General features: G+C 44.8%; 1 protein-coding gene and 1 pseudogene across 4 annotated transcripts in view; both read right to left on the bottom strand.

The window, feature by feature from the left end:
* LOC132510163 (ADP-ribosylation factor 1-like) overlaps positions 1-12,555 on the bottom strand; it is a 100,320-nt pseudogene extending 87,765 nt beyond the window's left edge.
* TERF2IP (TERF2 interacting protein) overlaps positions 1-16,930 on the bottom strand; it is a 169,337-nt gene that overhangs the window by 113,135 nt on the left and 39,272 nt on the right. The window lies entirely within an intron of this gene.

Genomic DNA, 16,930 nt, shown 5'->3' with positions numbered 1-16,930 from the left:
AATGTACACTTTAAAATGATAAATTGTGGGACTTCCCTTGTGGTGCAGTAGTTAAGACTCCACACTCTCAATGCAGAGGGCCCAGGTTCCATCCCTGGTCAGGGAACTAGATCCCACATGCATGCTGCAACTAAGAGTTCACATGCCACAACTAAGAGGCCTGAAAGCTGCAACTAAGGAGCCCGCCTGCCACAGCTAAGGAGCCATCGAGCCGCAACTAAGGAGCCCACGTGCCACAACTAAGGAGCCAGCAAGCTGCAGCTAAGGAACCCATGAGCTGCAACTAAGGAGCCCATGAGCCACAACAACTAAGACCCGGTGCAACCAAATAAATAAATAAATAAATTTTTTTAAAAGATAAATTTTATGGTATGTTAATTACATATCAACAACAACGAAACAAGACACACAATTAAACCAAATATTGCTACTGATTCCAAAAGATTGGCCTTAAACATGGGGCAAACAAGCTACATCAATAAGAATGAATAAGGACACCAGCACTGTGGCTTCTCTGGTTTTGACACATATTCCCAATCTTTCCAAAGTCCAATAGTGTTGCCAATAAAGCATTTTCATTTTAAGCTTCATAATAAGCTGGTCCATTGTTATCATTATTCCTTTCCTGACATGTGATTTTATTTTATTTCCAAAACATAGTAACTTTTGATACATCACAGTAATTTCAAACCATGAGGATCTTTCAATGTAGGAGTGAATTAGAAAGATATTTTTTGTCTATTTGAGATAACAGGTCCTGGCACCATGCTTTGGGCAAAATACATCAAAAGAATGAACTGAAGTTTAAGGTTCCTTTTAGATCACAACTTTTATAACATCAGAAAAATTCTTGCCTAAAAACAATCCGAATTATTCAACTGTAAGATATTCCACATTCACCTCATTCAGCCTGAGGGAAAGAACAAAGTCAGTAGCTGGAGAAACTTCTAAGTTTGAGGCACATTCATCTTCTCATTATGCCCTTCTAAGTCACCAACGCCTGAATTCAACATCAACACACTCAGAGAGAAAACGCAAGTAAAAGGTTTCTGAAAACCTTTCTATTATGTCGTATTTGCAAAGGTAATTCTCACGTGGAAAGAAGCCATTAAAAATTCAAGTCATGAAATTTAAATACCGTGTCCAATAATTACTACCATTCTATCCTACGCGTATCAGTCAATTAAATTTAACTAACTCTCCAAATTAGCGTTAGATAACACTTAATCCCAATTTGATAAAAAAAAATTTTACTTTGTGTATATCCTTGTTTCTATGGAAAAAAAGTTTCTTGCTCTGATTACGAATCTTAGAGAATCAAAAGATTCAAAGCTCTTTGCCTCCAAAGCTGTTTATTATAGAGCAAGGTTTGTATTCAGTTTAAGGTGGCTCCATGGGAGTATTTACCCAAAGGGGTTTATTTACTGAACTATCCAGAGATTTTCATTATGAGATGACTTCAAATATGGAGGAAACCACTGACATTATCCATGAGCAACGTTGGTAACAAGTTTATATTTAATCAGGTCTTTCTTGGCTTCAGTCTCTTTTGTGCAAGGCCTGACCCTTGACACACACACAGAGCCCACTGGGATTTTGCAACACTGTGGTCCTGCTTAATAAATGATTCTTTTCTTAGTCTTTATTGAGATATAATTAATATACAAAAAAATCACTTCATTAATATTTATATCTTGATAAGCTCAGACATATACTTACACCTGTGATACTCACTACAACCAAGGCTTTAAACATATCTTTCACCTTCCAAATTTTCTTTGTGTTCTTTTGTGAGTTTCTTGTTTATTTGTTTGTTATCAATTTAGGGAGTTAGGAGATCTACCCTCTTAACATATTTTAACGTACATGCACAATAATGTATTGTTAACCATAGGTACTATATGAATAAATGCTTTTTTATATTGATGATGACAATGTACATGACATCAGGTACTATTACCCACATTCATGCATTCACATAACCAATGGTTTTGTATCGATCACTCAATTTGTGCCAGGCCCTGTCTTGGCACTGGTGACAGGATGATAAAGAAGGAAAACACAGCCCCTGACCTCATGCAGTTTTTTGTTTGTTTGTTTGTTTTCTCATGCAGTTTTATACTTTAGTGAGAGGAGAGAGAAAATACACATAGCTTGAGTGAGTAAGATGACTTCAAATACTGCTAAGTGCTATGGAGAAAATACAGTTGAATAATGAGACAGGAAGTGACAGGGCAGGACAATTCACAAAGGTTCACTGAAGTGAAGAGAGAGTGCTCAGCTCATCAGGCCGTCCTGCCCCTGCAAAAACCAGTGGAGCTCCTACACAGAGAACACTGTGGGAACATGAAATACTCAAGTAGCAGAGGCCTGAAGACCAGGTAAGGAATCAGTGCCCCAATAAAAACATTCAACTCACATCAGGTTTACGCCGGGATCTGCTTCCAAAAGTCTCCCATTAGATTTGGTACACACGTAGCTCTATCTTGTTTCAGCTTTCAGAAGGTATCCGCCTAGGGCTTCCCTGGTGGCGCAGTGGTTGAGAGTCCGCCTGCCAATGCAGGGGACATGGGTTCGTGCCCTGGTCCGGGAAGATCCCACATGCCGCGGAGCGGCTGGGCCCGTGAGCCATGGCCACTGAGCCTGCGCGTCCGGAGCCTGTGCTCCGCAATGGGAGAGGCCACAACAGTGAGAGGCCCGCATACCACAAACATAAAAAAGATTAAAAAAAAAAAGAAGGTATCCGCCTACAGACTAGCCCCTATTCTGATATCTCACACTGAGAAAAACCACACTTGCTATTTTATCTGGAAGACAGAATTCAAGAACTGTGAATTCTGAAGTATCCCACTGAACTGTTGAGATCACCATCATACTCAGAAGTAAAAAGTGGAATGCAATTTTTTTTTGGTAGAAATTTACTTATTTTAGGGGCTTCCCTGGTGGCACAGCGATTAAGAATCCTCCTACCAATGCAGAGGACACAGGTTCAAGCCCTGGTCCGGGAAGATCCCACATGCTGTGGAGCAACTAGGCCCGAGCACCACAACTACTGAGCCTGTGCTCTAGAGCCCGTGAGCCACAACTACTGAGGCCCGCACGTCTAGAGCCCGTGCTCTGCAACAAGAGAAGCCACCATAATGAGAAGCCCGTGCACCGCAACGAAGAGTGGCCCCTGCTCACTGCAACTAGAGAAAGCCTGCACGCAGCAACAAAGACCCAACTCAGCCAAAAATAAATAAATTAAATAAATAATTTTTTTTTAAAAAAAGAAATTTATTTATTTTTTATTTATTTACTTTTGGCTTTTTTTTTTAACATCTTTATTGGAGTGTAGTTGCTTTACAATGTTGTGTTAGTTTCTGCTATATAACAAAGTGAATCAGCTATACATATACATATATCCCCATATCTCCTCCCTCTTGCGTCTGCCTCCCACCCTCCCTATCCCACCCCTCTAGGTGCACACAAAGCACCGAGCTGATCTCCCTGTGCTATGTAACTTCTTCCCACTAGCTATCTATTTTACATTTGGTAGTGTATATATGTCAATGCTATTCTCTCACTTTGTCCCAGTTTACCCTTCCCCCTCCCCCATGTCCTCAAGTCCATTCTCTACATCTGCATCTTTGTTCCTGTCCTGCCCCTAGGTTCATCAGAATCTCTTTTTTTTTTTAATTTCATATATATGTGTTAGCATACGGTATTCATTTTTCTCTTTCTGACTTACTTCACTCTGTACGACAGACTCTAGGTCCATCCACCTCACTACAAATAACTCAATTTCGTTTCTTTTTATGGCTGCGTAATATTCTGTTGTATATATGTGCCACATCTTCTTTATCCATTCATCCGTCGATGGACACCTAGGGTGTTTCCATGTCCTGGTTATTGTGAATAGTGCTGCAATGAACATTGTGGTACATCACTCTTTTTGAATTATGGTTTTCTCAAGGTATATGCCCAGTAGTGGGATTGCTGGGTGAGATGGTAGTTCCATTTTTAGTTTTTTAAAGAAACTCCATACTGTTCTCCATAGTGGCTGTAACAATTTACATTCCCACCAACAGTGCGAGAGGGTTCCCTTCTCTCCACAACCTCTCCAGCATTTATTATTTGTACTTTTTTTTTTTTTTTTTTTTTTGCGGTACGTGGGCCTCTCACTGTTGTGGCCTCTCCCGTTGCAGAGCACAGGCTCCGGACACGCAGGCTCAGCGGCCATGGCTCACGGGCCTAGCCGCTCCGCGGCATGTGGGATCTTCCCAGACCAGGGCACGAACCCGTGTCCCCTGAAACAGCAGGCAGACTCTCAACCACTGCGCCACCAGGGAAGCCCTGTACATTTTTTGATGATGGCCATTCTGACCAGTGTGAGGTGATACCTCATTGTAGTTTTGATTTGCATTTCTCTAATTATTAGTGATGTTGAGCATCCTTTCATGGGTTTGTTGGCAATCTGTATATCTTCTTTGGAGAAATGTCTATTGAGATCTTCTGCCCATTTTTGGATTGGGTTGTTTGTTTTTTTTTGATATTGAGCTGCATGAGCTGCTTGTATATTTTGGAGATTAATCCTTTGTCAGTTGCTTCACTTGCAAATATTTTCTCCCCTTCTGAGGGTTGTCTTTTCGTCTTGTTTATGGTTTCCTTTGCTGTGCAAAAGTTGTTAAGTTTCATTAGGTCCCATTTGTTTATTTTTGTTTTTATTTCCATTTCTCTAGGGGGTGGGTCAAAAAGGATCTTGCTGTGATTTATGTCATAGAGTGTTGCAATTTTCCAATCAACAAATTAACAAGGTCAAAATGCAATTTGTAAGGGGAAAATTAGCTGCAAATTGTCTAGGTATAAATTATTTATAATCATTACTTTAAAGACATCTATTTTAATACTTCACATGATATTGAGATGAAACTTCTCTGAATTTATGTAATATCTTCCATGTAGTTGATGCAATTTACCAACAGTAGTTTATAAATTCAAACAAGAAAGGTATCTGCAGAAATGGAGCAGAAGATTTCCCTGGTGGTGCAGTGGTTAAGAGTCTGCCTGCCAATGCAAGGGGACACAGGTTCGATCCCTGATCCAGGAAGATCCCACATGCCGCAGAGCAACTAAGCCCATGCACCACAACTACTGAGCATGCACTCTAGAGCCCATGAGCCACAACTACTGAGTCCGCGTGCCACAACTACTGAAGCCCGCGTACCTAAAGCCCATGCTCCACAACAAGAGAAGCCACCACAATTAGAAGCCCGCACACCGCAACGAAGAGTAGCCCCCACTTGCCACAACTAGAGAAAGCCCATGCATAGCAATGAAGACCCAACACAGCCAAATAAATAAATAAATAAAACCTTCATTAAAAAAGAAAAAAGTGAAGCAGAACGTGTGATACTCCTTGCTACACTTGGAAAACTCAGTATCTTGAGTTAAGAAGCCACATTCATCTGAAGGACTAGTGGATGGCAAAGAAATGGAGAGACGGGTGCCAACTCAAGTCTTCTCAGGCATCTTCGACAACGCAGTGGCAGATAACACAGGTCAAATACTCCAGTTTATCTTTGTTCTTTGTCCTTACTCCTTTTGAGCTGCTATAACAACAATACCACAGACTGAGTGGCTTATCGCTAACAGAAATTCATTTCCCACAGTTCTAGAAGCTGGAAGTCTAAGATCAGGGTGCCCCAGTGGTTGGGTTCTGGTAAAGGCCCTCTTCTGGGTTGAAGACTGCCAACTTCTAGCTGTGTCCTCATAGTTAAAGCACCTTGTCCTTTCTCAGGTGTTGGGCTGAGAATCAGTCCCAAAGTTTTCTTTCTGAGATAATTCTAATCCATCTTCACTTGTGATACCAGAACTTTTTAGAACATAATTGCTCTTTTTTTAAAAAAAAGATTGATCCATTGATTGATTGATTTGGCTGCGCCGGGTCTTGCAGCACGTGGGATCTTCGCTGCAGCGTGCGGGATCTAGTTCCCTGACCAGGGATGGAACCCGGGCCCCCTGCATTGGCAGCGTGGTGTCTTAACCACTGGACCACCAGGGAAGTCCCCATAATTGCTCTTTTTAATGTCTTTGCTTTGTTCATTTACAAGAGGTCGAAATGAAATACATATTTTTTTAACTGGACTGTAACTATTTATCTCAGTCTTAATTGAGTCTAATTCATTATCAACAGACAAGGTCAGGTATGGTGTCTGTGTGTTGGGCTCCTGCCTACACTCTGTTATCTCTTCATGCTGCAGTCTTAGCCACCCAACCCAGAAAGCCTATGAAAGGGCACATGAATCCCAGCGTGCATAGAATGGTCCATGGGGAGCAAATAAAATAGCATATCTCCATTAGCATTTGTTTTATACTAATAAATAAGACAGAAATTAGACCTTTAATATTTACTTGGGAGAGTAATCTTGCTCAGTTTATATATAAGATGGTCGTGCTGCATGTGCAGTGTGCCAGGCTCAAAGAAATAGTGGACGTTCACCAAGATGTTCGCATTTTCTGAAGTGAACAAGAGAACGCCAAGACTAAAATGTCTTCGATTCCACTTAAATTAGCCTCATTATGACAGAAAACAGTGATCTAATCAGACCTGACATTATCTGCAAAAATTTCTAAGTTGCCAATGCAATTTCATTATTAGCACAAGTGTCACAGTTTTGTGTATATTTTGTAATCTATACAATTGCATGGAATGTATGACATAGGTATAATTCATAAATAACTAGATATAAATATATTGGATGTTTACTAAACCAATATTTTATTATAAAGTCTGTTCATTCAAAAGAGTTTGGAGACTCTAGTCTAAAACACCCTTTTAATCATATCAATCACTTAATCGAAAATTGTCATTTAATCTCCACCGGCTAAAAGGTATAGTCCAAATTCTTATTGTAGTAAATTTAGCGCTTCACAAAGTGGCCCCAAGCCCATTTTTAATTCTTGCTTCCTGCCACTCTTCTCATGGATTCACTCAGTGTTCCCTGATCTTGTCATGATATTCTGAGCACCTCTCTCCTTCTACTTTACGTCACATTTGCACTGTTGGGGATAGACAGTTATTTGCCCCTTTCTCAAGTGGAAAGCTTACACATCTTTTGAACACTGATGGATGGTCAGCTACTCTGTGAAGCTTCTCAGACTCCCCCTGACAGGGTTACAAAGCACGTTGCCTTGTGCTGTCATTAGGGGTCTACATCTGTGTCTCCCACCCCCGCAAAGACAGGAGCCCTCTGAGGCAGAGTATAGTTGCTTTACAATGTTGTGTTAGCTTCTACTGCACAGCAAAATGAATCAGCCATACCTATACATATATCCCCTCCATTTAGGACACTACAGTGCATTAAGTATAGTTCCCTGTGCTATACCGTATTAAAAGAACCTAGAAATGCTTTGGGCTCTGCTGATTCTGAAAAGCATCTCAGCTGTATAACATTGCCACCTAGTGGTAGACTTCAAAACATTAACTCAAAATAATTCTGTTTCACTGTTTCAAAGCTAAGTACAGTAAATCCCTTACATGCGAACGCGTTCTGTTCCAAGAGCGCGTTCATAAGTCCAATTTGTTTGGAAGTCCAACAAAGTTAGCCTAGGTACCCAACTAACATTGGCTATATAGTACTGCACTGCAATAGGTTTAAAACACTTTTCACACAAATAATACATCTTAAAAAATACAAAAAGGGCTTCCCTGGTGGCGCAGTGGTTGGGAGTCCGCCTGCTGATGCAGGGGACGCGGGTTCGTGCCCCAGTCCGGGAGGATCCCGTGTGCCGCGGAGCGGCTGGGCCCGTGAGCCATGGCCGCTGGGCCTGTGCGTCCGGAGCCAGTGCATCCAGAGCCTGTGCTCCACAACGGGAGAGGCCACAGCAGTGGGAGGCCCGCATACCGCAAAAAAAAAAAAAAAGAAAGAAAACATTTTTTGTCTTATAGTAATCTTACAGACACATGAACTAACTTACGTGGTTGGACATGCGAACACAGGTTAGCATCTTTGAAAGTTTGCAACGTGAAAGTTCGTATGTAGGGGATTTACTGTACATAAATAGGAGGTTAGCTTCTGGCCATGATGGAATAATAGGGAACATATTTTCCCTTCTACCAAGAAAAAAAGGAAGACAAAATATATCACATAATGGTTTGCAAGACACTGAACAACAGGCAATAGAGGAGAGTGGCTCTGTGAAACCAGAGACAAGGTCAGCCCTACAATCTCCCCAGATTGCTGCCTTGAAAGAGATCGCAGACCACAGAGCAAGTATGGGGTGGGGGTGGGTAGTGGACTCATTACTTCTTTTTAAGTTAACCACTTTATTTATTTATTTTTGGCTGTGTTGGGTCTTTGTTGCTGCACGCGGGCTTCCTCCAGTTGCGGCGAGCAGGGGCTATGCTTTGTTGCGGTGCGCAGGCTTCTCATTGCGGTGGCTTCTCTTGTTGCGGAGCACAGGCTCTAGGCACGCGGGCTTCAGTAGTTGTGGCATGCGGGCTCAGTAGTTGTGGCTCACGGGCTCTAGAGCGCAGGCTCAGTAGTTGTGGTGCACGGGCTTAGTTACTCCATGGCACATGGGATCTTCCCGGACCAGGGATCGAACACGTGTCCCCTCCATTGGCAGGCAGATTCTTAACCACTGCGCCACCAGGGAAGTCCCTGGACTCATTATTGATCATGTATCAATATTTGTTCATCAATTGTAGGAAACGTGCAGCACTAACGCAAGATGTTAATTATAGAAGAAACTATATGTTATAAATTGCATCTTTATAAGAACTCTTTGTGCTCAATTTTTCTGTAAACCTGAAACTGCTCTTCAGAGTGTGTGTGGGCAAGGCACGCAGAGCGCTGGGGGTGCCATGGGCCAGTTGGGGGTATCCGCGGGTGAGGCGTTCACAGCAGCTCATGAGCTGTCTTCTTGACGGAGTCTACGATGCAGTTGGTACGATCCGCCTCCCTTAATGCCCTCTGAGAGTCCTCTCTGCCACTCTCCCAGCCTCTTCCACACCCAGTCACGTAGCCCATATTCAGCCTTCTTGATGAGGTGAAAGAGGACTCTTCGGCAGTGTCCTGTGTTCCTCCGCGGGAGATCACAGGCCAAGAAACTTTCTCGTGGCCCTAAGCTGTGCTGTTCTGGGGAAGGAAAGATGTAGGCAGAGTCAAGCTATTCCTCTTATCCACTCCAATGCATCCAAACTTGTTTCCCCTCCAACAGTGTGCTGGAACTTCTCCTCTGGAAACTCAGACTTCCACAAAGGCTCTCTTTTCAATGTCTTTTAGAGGCTCCCTGGTCTGAATCACAGATGGGCTGGAGCTGGTTCACAGGCCACTGCAGGGTCCATGACCAGGACTAAGGTGTGTGTGCCTATTACCCAATGCACAGGTGGGTGAGACGCCTCCTGGGTCACTTGGCATATGGTGCTGGATCCCACAGATCCCACAAAGGCAAGTTGTCTGTGGATGAATGCCAAACCTTTGTTGTTGGGGGGGAGGCGGTGACAAAAACGAGTGACATCTTACTCTGCCATGATGCTGACATCCTGGAGACATGTTGATTGTCATGGTGGGGAAGGATGCCACTGACATCTAGTGGGTAGAGAAACCACTAAACATCCTACACTAAGACGCCTCCCACAGAGAATGATCCTATATAAAAATGCCAATAGAGACAAGGTTGAGAAATGCCGATGAATAATATCCAGTTTTGAAAAGGAAGAACAAAGTCAGAGGACTTAAACCACATGATTTCAAGATGTAATATAAAGCCACAGTGACCAAAACCATGCAATTGGTGTACAGATAGACAAATAGATCAATGGGACAGATTAGTGAGTGCAGAAATAGACTCATACATATAAACTGATTTTCCACCAAGGTCCCAAGGCCATTTGATGGGGAAAGGATAATCTTTCAACAAATGGTATTGAAATAATAAAATATATGTGTAAACCTCTACCCTTAATCTCACACCATATACAAAAATTATGTTGTGTCATAAACCAATTTTAGGAGCTTAATCTATAAAATTCTAGGAGAAAACATAAGCAGGGCTTCCCTGGTGGCACAGTGGTTAAGAATCCACCTGTCAATGCAGAGGACACAGACTCGAGCCCTGGTCCGGGAGGATACCACATGCCGCGGAGCAACTAAGCCCAAGCGCCACACCTACTGAGCCTGCGCTCTAGAGCCCGCGAGCCACAACTACTGAGCCCACATGTTACAACTACTGAAGCCCGCATGCCTAGAGCCCATGCTCCTCAACAAGAGAAGCCACCGCAGGGAGAAGCCCGTGCACTGCAACGAAGAGTAGCCCCCGCTCGCCGCAACTAGAGGAAGCCCGTGCGCAGCAATGCAGACCCACTGCAGCCATAAATAAATAAATAAATAAATAAATTTATCTTTAAAAAAATAAGCAAAAATCTTAGTGATCCTGGGGTTGGCAAGGTTGCTTAAATACAACACAAAGAGCACAAAGGTTTTTTTAATGTAAAAAATTGGACTTCATCTATATATATTTTGCCTTCCCAGGAAAAGGTCTCCAGGAAAATGTTATATGCATTGTCTGAAGTCAGGATACCCAGTGAGGGGAGAAGCCAGGGGCTGTCAGGTAGGTCCCCACCAGCCCAGGACCCTGAAAGCCCCACGTTCAGACTGCACAGGGGCAGCCTCACTCTGCCACCAGCGTCCCCCCAGTGCAGCAGAGGGTGGAGTCCACGCTTCCACCTCCCACAACCAGGGCCTGTGTTTGTTCATCTTTGGAATGGGGGGAGTGTGAGCCAGGCTAGTGTCCATGGCACTCTCATTCACGGTGTGATGGTGCAGCTGTGTCCTTGGTGCAGGGTCACTCACCCTTGGCTAAGCTGTTGGGTGCACGTGGATTTCCACCTCCCCTGCCTGGAACCAGCTCAGTCCAAGCAGCCAGATCAGGCTCCTGGCTTGAGTGCTGTGACCAGCCCTGGCTCCAAACAAAGCCATGTCCCACATAAAGACAAAGCATATTTCTGTGTGGAGATGGCGAGTGTGGAAACAACAGGCACTAGGGGATGGCAAGAGAGCTTGAGTTTGTGATCTGTCCTGGGCCAGGTCCTGACTGTGCTCCCACCTCCCTCATTCCCACCTCAGCCTGAAGCCCCCTCTCCCAAGGAGGGACAGGATCAGAAATGAAAGGAGGGGCTTCCCTGATGGTGCAGTGGTTAAGAATCCACCTGCCAGGGCCTTCCCTGGTGGCACAGTGGTTAAGAATCCGCCTGCCGGGCTTCCCTGGTGGCGCAGTGGTTGAGAGTCCGCCTACCGATGCAGGGGACACGGGTTCGTGCCCTCGTCCGGGAAGATCCCACATGCCGCGGAGCGGCTGGGCCCGTGAGCCATGGCCACTGAGCCTGTGCATCTGGAGCCTGTGCTCTGCAAAGGGAGAGGCCACAACAGTGAGAGGCCCGCGTACCACAAAAAAAAAAAAAAAGGATCCGCCTGCCAGTTAAGGGGACAGGGGTTCGAGCCCTGCATGTGCCGCGGAGCAACTAAGCCCGTGCGCCACAACTACTGAGCCTGAGCTCTAGAGTCTGCAAGCCACAACTACTGAAGCCCGCACACCTAGAGCCCGTGCTCCATAACAAGAGAAGCCACCGCAATGAGAAACCCGCACACCACAAGGAAGAGTAGCCCCCACTCGCCGCAACTAGAGAAAGCCCGCGCACAGCCACAAAGACCCAACACAGCCAAAATAAATAAATAAATAAATTTATTTTAAAAAAAAAAAGAATCCGCCTGCCAATGCAGGGCACACGGGTTCGAGCCCTGGTCCAGGAAGATCCCACATGCTGCAGAGCAACTAAGTCCGTGCACCACAACTACTAAGCCTGTGCTCTAGAGCCCACAAGCCACAACTACTGAGCCCATGCACCACAACTACTGAAGCCCACGTGCCTAGAGCCCGTGCTCCACAAGAGAAGCCACCGCAATGAGAAGCCCGCTCACCGCAACAAAGAGTAGCCCCCACTCGCCGCAACTAGAGAAAGCTCACATGCAGCAACGAAGACCCAACGCAGCCAATAAATTAATTAATTAATTTTTTTAAAAAAAGAAATGAAAGGAGATGAAGAACAAGTGTCAGGAAATATTGGACATGAGGGTTCTTAGTGCAGTGATTGAAAGGTTCTAAAGCACATTAATGCTGATTGTTGCACCAGTCAGTAAATTTACTTAAATCATTGAATCATACATTTGGTAGGGGCAAATTTCTTATCTGTAAAATGTACCTAAATAAAGCTGTTTGAAAAAAGAGCATTGGCCAGGGATTACTGTATTTGTCCCTCTCCCTCAGCTCAGCTGAGGTCTGCCTGGTTGCCAGGCACTGGTGTGGTTCCAGACACGATGCTCTCAACATTCTCTGAAGTCTGTTGTGAGCAGCAGCGTTCTGGACGTGAGGTAGCGCTGCAGTATCTGTGATGCTCTGTGTCCTGCTGCTCCAGGAGATGTGGAGCTGGGCAGTGGCGACACTATCAGGGGACCTCAGACCAGGCCTAGCTCTCCGCTCATTGCTGTATTTGATGGCAGTCGAGATGGTCATGGTCGCAATGATCAAGGTCTGACTTCTTCATTCAAATAGAGACAAACTAGACACTGGAGACTCTGCCCCTCTGGAGGAACGACAACATATCTTTACGCTTTGCCTAACTGAAAATGAATTTGAAGGGCATGAGTCAACTTCAGAGGAACCCCTTTGGGAGACCACAGCATCAGTAATAAGAAAATTAGAAGCCATGAATAAAGACCTAGAAACATCTAACCCTTTTCTTAGGTGTAAAGTGGACATTCCAAAAACTACCAAAAGAGGACAAATCTCAAAATGTAAAACAAGTTGAGCTAATGGCTGGCATTACCAGAAAAATCTGGTCCTTAACAAGGCACAGCAGAGGACACACAAAATTCAAGTAGTTGCTACTGTTACATCCTTCAAAATCCATCAGGCAAATGAAGAAGAAATTCAGGTATCTCTATAAGGAAAAGTCTCATCTTCAAGGAAGCCTAACACTGTTTTCAAGAGAAGCTGAATGAGTGAAAAGAGTGAGCACATTTACTCTACAGAATAAAAAGATATTACAAAACTTTTTTTAAAAAGCCAGATCAAGCTTCTGGGTGAACTTCAGGGAAGAAGGAGGACTGGGCTTCTGCTCCTGGAGAAGGCACATGGATGGTGGGAGCTTGCAGTTGGATGTAACAAGTTCACCAGAAAACAGAGACCACATGGATGACAAATCAAAGGGAGTTTTGAAGACTATGACTGATGTGACTGAGTTAAATACTTATTTTAAAACTCTTGAAGAAAAAAGAAACCAACTGCATACTAACTGAACTGAGGAATATGAAATAATTGATGCCCTTAAATTTCATATGAAATGTCTCCAAACTGGGAAAGCTTCACTGCAGTCAGAAAAACAGCACAGTTAGAAAGGGACATGTCACAGTTCCAGTGGAAACTTAAAGTCCTCCTTGAACCATATCAGGAAAAAAATAATGTTCACCAGACACCTGATTTAGAGGGAACATACCTGCAAAGAAAGGTACGGTGAAATCTTTCAAAAGCAGACGACAAAACCAGCCATTAATGTGAAGAGATGGACATCTACAGAATACAAGCCAGAATTCTCTTTTTTTGGGGGGGGGAGTGGTGGGCACAGCGCTGCGCAGCATGTGGGATCTTACTTCCCCGACCAGGGACTGAACCGGGGATCGAACCCAGGCCCTTGGTAGTGAGAGCGAGGAGTCCTAACCACTGGACCGCCGGGGAATTCCCAAACCAGAATTCTTTCAGGAAAATGTGGAAAAATCACACATTATCATCAAAGCCTATTTAGAGAAAAGTTCATGACAATGAGTTGAAACCTCTACTGGCTGAATTCTGTGTAGTGTCCCTCCATAGCTTAAGAAAATGTACACCTGAGACAAATAAACTGAGGAAGAATGTAAGGTTTTGTAAAAGATCCTTATGCCCCTGATGTTTCAAATAGGACAGGGGAAGAGGACGGAGAGGGCTATCAGGCATCCTCTGGATGTCCAGATCCTGAAGGAAGGAGCAGCCCCAGGCTGAGGCTGGTTGAGGATCCAACGTCCCTCCAAGGACCAGGACCCCAGGGCACAGATGCCTCCAGGAGGGCAGCTTCATCCTGACAGAGCAGATCTTTCTCAAGATCAAAAGAAAGTGTGCCCTGGTGCAGACAGCAGCTATAGGGACTTTCTTTTGATTCAACAAATCATGGGATCGGAATTGAACTGGTCCGTGCTCTGATTCTACACCTTATCCCTTGTCAAACTTCAGATGTTTTAGAAAGGCTTAAAGGAGCAGCTCAGGAGAAGAGAACTCTCTGGTCTTCCCCCTGTTCCAGAAATTCAGGAAGAAATTGCCTGGGAATCTTCTCCATGGAGGGACTTCCCTGGCCCTGCACATCTCGCCATCTTCCATCAGCCACAAGAAATGATTTTATACCAAAGGCTGTCTACACAGCCTGAAAGCAGAAGTGAGTCACCTTGGAATTGATCCCACTTTCTATTGAGCCTGCAACTGTAGAACCAGAACCACAACCAGACGCTCTTTCTCTCTCTGCTAAAATAATTTTCTTTTTCTCTATTTTAGTTTTATTGCTATTAAGCGATTATATAATGTTTAAAATGAAAACCACATGGGATTATGCTTCTATGCCTGTATATTATTTCAGTGTGACACTAAATTAATTGCTTCCGTTTTATTTTATTTGCAAGCAGTGTAATTACAGTTGTTGTTGTTTTTAACAGGTGTTCTAAAATAATCTAGGAAACCAGCAAATATTTTATTTTGACTTCCTTTTAAAATAATTTATGCTTCTTCTCTACTGGGTTTTTTTGGGGGTTTGTTTTTTTTTGTTTTTTTTTTTGGCTGCCTTGGGTTTCTGTTGCCATGTGTGGGCTTTCTCTAGTTGCGGTGAGCAGGGGTTACTCTTCGTTGCAGTGCACGGGCTTCTCTTGTTGCAGAGCACGGGCTCCAGGTGCACAGGCCTCAATAGTTGCAGCACACGTGCTCAGCAGTTGTGGCCCACGGGCTCCAGAGCACAGGCTCAGTAGCTGTGGTGCATGGGCCTAGTTGCTCCACGGCATGTGGGATCCTCCCGGACCAGGGATCAAACCCGTGTCCCCCACACCAGCAGGCGGATTCTTAACCACTGAGCCACCACGGAAGCCCTCTCTATTGGTTTATTGCCATTATATAAAGTGACACACACATCTCAAAAGGAGACCTGATAGGTTTATAATGTTTAGGATTGTGTTGTACCTGATGTGAAAGTGAATCACATTTAACACTGAAACCACAGCTGCTTTAAACTCCACAACCTAAACTCCTTAGGGTGTTGACTACAAGCAACCTTAACCTTGACCCTGAAAGCTGCCCTCGGGGAAAGGGAGGACTGACTGAGTTCACAGGTCAAACCCAGCCACTCTTCACCCAGCCCTGCCCCAGACAAAATTATGAAGATGACAAGCTTTTTTCGGGACCCCTGATTCCCTTGCCTGTCCCTGTCCTGTGTGCTATACCACTCCGCCCCATCATAAGCCTGGATTTGGGATTGGGAAGGACCTCAGAAGCCAGAGTCAACCCTCACCACTCCCTCCCTGAGCTTTCTCACCTTCACAACTGTGCAGTCAGTGGAACATTTAAACACCCTAAATGAGGGCTTCCCTGGTGGCACAGTGCTTAAGAACCCGCCCACCAATGCAGGGGACACTGGTTCAAGCCCTGGTCCGGGAAGATCCCACATGCCGTGGAGCAACTAAGCCCATGTGCCACAACTACTGAGCCTGCGCTCTAGAGCCCACGAGCCACAACTACTGAGGCCACATGCCACAACTACTGAAGCCCACATGCCTAGAGCCCGTGCTCCACAACAAGAGAAGCCACCACAGTGAGAAGCCTGCATACCACAATGAAGACCCAATACAGCCATAAATAAATAAATAAATAAATAAGACCCTAAATGAGACCATGAGGCCACCCTGCTGAAAGCCCATCAATGCCTCCAAGTCACACTGAGACTCAAATCCATGTTTCCATGACCCCCCACCAAGGTGGTGCATGTCCTGGTCCAGGCATGTACACGCCCAAGCCTCTCCTAACAGCCACTGGCCATCCTTCTGTTCCATTAGCATCTCAAGTTCACTTGTGTCATTCCCTCTATCAGAAGCACCTTTCCACTGATAAGTGGGTGCTCCCTCCTTCATTTAGGTACCAATTCTGATCCTGTCTTCTTAAGGTGGCCTTTCCCAGCCACTGTAGCTTAGTGATGGCATTTCATCCGCCCCTCTCTATTCCTTTGCCCTATTTACTGCCTCCTAGCAGTCATCCTTCCTGAAATCGTTTTATTTCCATGTTTATTCACGTCTACTTTCTGCATCACCCTCTGCACTATAAACAGCCAATAGGACAGAGAGATTATCTTACTTCCGCTGAGTCCTCTCCTGTCTGGCACATGACAGGAGCTCATTAAGGATTTGAGAAACTGAGCAAGAAATTAATGAGTCCAGTGGGAAGACCCATGAGATCTCAGACCTGCCCAAACATCAGAGTAAGGCCATTCTGGGCCTCCAGTACAGGACCTCCTTGGAGCCTGACCTGGGACCCAGCTGCTCCCACTACCTGAATGTTCCCAGAGGAACAAAGCTTATGTCCCAGAAACTGCTCCTCTCTCACGAGTGGGTTTCAGGCCAAAGACTGTGCATTCACACGGTCCATGTGGAGGGCAGGGGAAGCTCCAGGTTGCAGGGAAACAGGGAGGTGGTATTAAGGAAAGAGACATGGTGGGGTGGCCACTGCCTCCTGTACCGCAGTGTTGAGCAGGAAAGAGCTGGGGTGCCTTTGTGGTAAAGGAAAAGCCACTGGGCCTCAGGGGCCCAGATTACTTCACTGGTTCGGACAG

The sequence above is a fragment of the Lagenorhynchus albirostris genome, chromosome 19 (genome assembly GCF_949774975.1).
Source record: "Lagenorhynchus albirostris chromosome 19, mLagAlb1.1, whole genome shotgun sequence".
NCBI classification, from domain to species: Eukaryota; Metazoa; Chordata; class Mammalia; order Artiodactyla; family Delphinidae; genus Lagenorhynchus; species Lagenorhynchus albirostris.
The sequence above is the reverse complement of the archived record's forward strand: the minus strand, read 5'-3'. Positions and strand labels throughout refer to the sequence as shown.